Consider the following 4,356-nt stretch of genomic DNA (forward strand, 5'->3'; position numbering starts at 1 on the left):
GCACGGGCTTCCTTGCAGTGCTCAGCACTTGGTACTCGGTGAGTTGTAAATGATTCCCTGTTGCAAACTGCAAGCCTGCCTTCTGCTTCACTTGTATCCTGAAGACCACTCCTCCTCCTCCTCGCCCCGGGTTCCTAGCCTACCCTGGAGACTCTCACCCACTGGGAGTCTACACACCACAGAAAGCAAAATGGCCAGGACAATGAAGAAATGGGCTATAGGATATGCACCACGTTTTGCTCTTTCTACCTGTTCAGTTGGTCATAGGCTTAGGAACCTAAAAGTAGATGAGACTCCTGTCTCCCAGAAGTCAGCTCAAACTTCCTCCTCCCCGGGCCATGCAGAATTGTTCTTGTGATCAGTGATGCACTGAAGACAAGATGCCACTATGAACACTGGCTGTTTCTGGGGTTAGAATCAAATCCTAACCAGTTCACCCTCTATTGCTGGTTTTCTTTTTTTTTTTTTTCTTTTTTTTTTGGGTCCGGTCATGGGGCCTGAACTCTGGGCCTGGGCGTTGTCCCTCAGCTCTTCAGCTCAAGGCTAGCGCTCTACCACTTGAGCCACAGCGCCAGTTCCGGCTTTTTTCTTTTTGCTTATGTGGTGCTGAGGAATCGAACCCAGTGCCTCTGGCATGCAAGGCATGCGCTCTACCACTGAGCCACCTTCCCAGCCCTCTATTGCTGGCTTTCATCCTAGCTTGCCAATGTCAGCAGCACTTTCCTCCCTCCCCCACCGCTGCTTCCTAGGCTTAGAGCTCAGCCTTTTTACCTACTGAATGATCTTAGGTAACTTGAATTTCTGTTGGCCTTGCAAAGCCTAGGAGCCTTAAAAGTCCACACAGCTTGTCCCGGTCAGTTCTTACCCGGTCAGTTCAGCACCCAGCTCACAGCATCTCTTCTAACAATCACATGGACTAGCTATCCAAAACAGCACCATTCAGTTCTTGACTTGGTGGTAGTCAGATTTCCTGTATTGTGACAAAATGCCTGAGATAATGAAGGCAAGATTTTGGTTTGGGCTCACAGTTGGGAGGTTTCAATCCATGATCTTCTGGCCTTGTGGCTTTGTGGCTCTGGTGATGCAGTACATCACGGTGGCTAGTTCACCTCATGGTGCCCAGCAAGCAAGGCATAGGACAGGGTTGAAGTACAAGTGCCCTCGTGAAGACCCTCAATGACTTCACTTGCTCCCACTAAGCCAGGTCTACTGAAGTTTTTACCCCCTCCCAATAGTACCGCGAGCCTTCAGGGGACACTCAGAACCTACTTAGCTTTTGTTCTGTCCTTCACCCAAATGGAAGCCACCTAGGCCTTAGTTATACTTGTCATCCAGTGTAGTCCTGTCATTGTCCCACTGCTTGACCAGAGCCTCAGCCTGTCCATTCCTCTGATTCTATACCACCATGTTCTGTCTTCTAATCCATTAGTCCTATTACCTCTACTCCCCTCCCCTGCTGGCTTGCAAATGTCCCTTTCTGGTTGTTGTTTTATACCAGTTTGCCAAAAACAAAAAACAAAACATAAAACATGTACTGTGTTGCCCCAGCCAGCTCCACACCTCAGCAGCTGGAGAAACTATTCCAACATTAATACTGCCTCAGTGAACTAGCCTCGCCACGCCATGAAACTATTTCACACTTTGCTCTGTAGTCCTCTGGGATATCTTCATACTATTTCATAGGAAAACTGCATCTATCAGCACATCCAGAACCAGCCAGCATCCATTCCCATTTATTACTACTAGGAGATCTCACGTCCTACCCTACCCTGGCCCCTCTATGTCACACTCTTACCCTTTCTGACTAGAGGTAAAGTATCACTCATGTTTCCCTCTTTCCCCTAGAATCATCCATTTTTCTCCCTTTTGTGAGTCGCTTCAACTGATACATAAGTATGCATAATATCTACCTTTTTGTTATTATAAAGGTGGCATACAGAGGGGTTACAGTTACATAAGTCAGGTAAAGAATACATTTCTATTTGGACAATATCACTCCTTCCCTCCCTGTTTTTCCCTGTTCCCATCCACAAGCTGTGTAGTTCATTTTCAGCATAGTATCTAGTGAGTACCACTGTTTCATTTGCTCACCCTTTGTCCCTCCATTTCTGTGTATCATCCACCCTATAAAAAAAAAGATCCGGGGCTGAGAAGGTGGCTCAATGGTAGAGCGCTAGCCTTGAGCTGAAGAGCTGAGGGACAGAATCCAGGCCCAGAGTTCAGGCCCCACGACCTCTCCAGGCCCAGAGTTCAGGCCCCACGACCTCCCCCCCCCCCAAAAAAAAAAGGGAAAAAAAAGAAAAAAAGATCCCTAACACCGTGTCTTTCTATAGCCACCACTTTAGTTCTCTGCTTCCTACACCAAGAGTTGCCTGTGCTTGGCCTTCACTCCCTCAATTCACATCTAATCCACAGCTCACAATTCCTGCAAAGCTTCTATTGGTGTCCCTGATAGGCAGCTTTTCTAATCAAAACCAATTGTGTCATGCTTGTGCCTGGCAGGCCTCCATTAATCAGTCATCTGGGTCTGTTTGATGGTTCCTCCCACTCAGGAAGCGGAGGAAGTGCTCCCACACTTTGCAGGGCCATGGAACAACGGTCACTACCCACACTGACCACAGGAAACCTGACTTTATACCCAGAAGAAGCCACCTCCTATTACCTATTTTACTGTAATTTCACAGCTCTTTCTGCAAGAAATATGCAGGACAAAAGGTGAGAAGAGGAGCCATATTACTAGCTATTCAAGAGGCTGAGACCTGAGGTCAGCGGTTCAAAGCCACCCTGGACAGGAAATCCTCAAGACTCTCCCTCTAATTTATCAGCAAGAATTCAGGTTAGATGAATGGTTCAAGTGGCAAAATCCAACTATAAGCAAGTAAGCCAAGCAAACACAAGGCTCTGAGTTCAAGCCCTAGTACAGAGAGAGGAAGTACATTTCAGTTTTAAGTTGTGCAGCATTACCCAAATGTCAACACTCATGAGCATAGCTTCTAACAGCTGGCCACTCATCTAATGTGAACCCAAACTGTGGAAATGTAATTTAAAATAACAATAATGTTCACTCAGTAACAGGAACTTCAAATGCAGAAATTTTCAGTCTTGTTGGAGGATGAGAGCATTCAAATTTAATGGTAGGAACAAGCCTGTTTCCTCATTTTTAACATTTAAAACATTACACACTAGTAGACATAGTTTTCATTTACAGTTCTGATGCAGGACAGATCCTTCATCTATACAGCGGTAACTACACCTTACATTTCATGTCCTGGGGCACAGGGAACAGGTGACATTTATGAATAGTAATGGTTATTACAGCATGGTCCATACATACCCAACTAAGCATCAACTCCTCAGCAGAACATAATCTTGTCAGGGCTGAAACGTGGCCTGGAGGGACTCATTTCCACAGGCTGCAGTGCATAAAGAGAGTTGGGGTACAATTATGCCTGCTATCATTTGAGCAGATTTATACGAGTGTGAGCATCTTGCAAGTATAATTAACCACCAGTAAAGATCATTTTTCAAGGAAAATAATAACAATTTTCAACATATATATGGGAATAATTAGTGATCTTATAACTAAAAATATATATATAAACGTAATTTCTAAAAATAGCTAGTTCCTGATTTACCAGGATTAAAGCTAGTTAAAAATGCAGCTTAGGAAAGGCTTTCTTGGGGTGGGTGGGTGGTGAACTAGCAGAGGGGGGTGGGCTAACAAGAAGGGTGAATGGGGAAGAATATGGTGAAAGTACATCCTTTGCATGTGTGTAAATACAACAATGAAGCCCATTGAAATTGTTTTAGAAAGTGGGGCAGAATAACAGAGGGGTAAGACTGACTAGAATATACTGTGTACATGAGTTAGAAATGTCACAATGAACCCTAGCCACAGAATATATGCTTAAAAAAATGCTACCCTCCATGCTAGCTTCATGTCCTAAGAGAGTGGGTATTTTTACTCACTGGTCTGGACAAATCTGGCCTAAGAAGTGTGTTTCATGGGAATTCCTGTTTTCAATATTCTAGCTTGCTCAGACATCAATTAATATATCAACAATTTATTTCCTAGAACTTGCCACTTAAGTTCTGGCTGGGAGTGGTGGTACACACCAATCATTACGCACCAGGGAGGCTGAGGCAAGAGGATCACAAATTTGGGTTCTAACTGGGTTACACTGTGAGTTCCCATCTGTAAACAGACAAATGTATGTTTGTGAATGGAATATTCCTCATAATGATCATTTCTGTTCACATGTTATTTAGGTTTGGATAACCTTGACTGTATAGTCCTAAGTCCTAGCTCCCTTTGGTCTATGAGAACTAAAACTATAATGGACAGGCAGGAGTAAA

This window comes from Dipodomys merriami, unplaced genomic scaffold (assembly GCF_024711535.1).
Source record: "Dipodomys merriami isolate MVZ:Mamm:240054 unplaced genomic scaffold, mDipMer1.0.p SCAF_9, whole genome shotgun sequence".
In the NCBI taxonomy this organism is placed as follows: Eukaryota; Metazoa; Chordata; class Mammalia; order Rodentia; family Heteromyidae; genus Dipodomys; species Dipodomys merriami.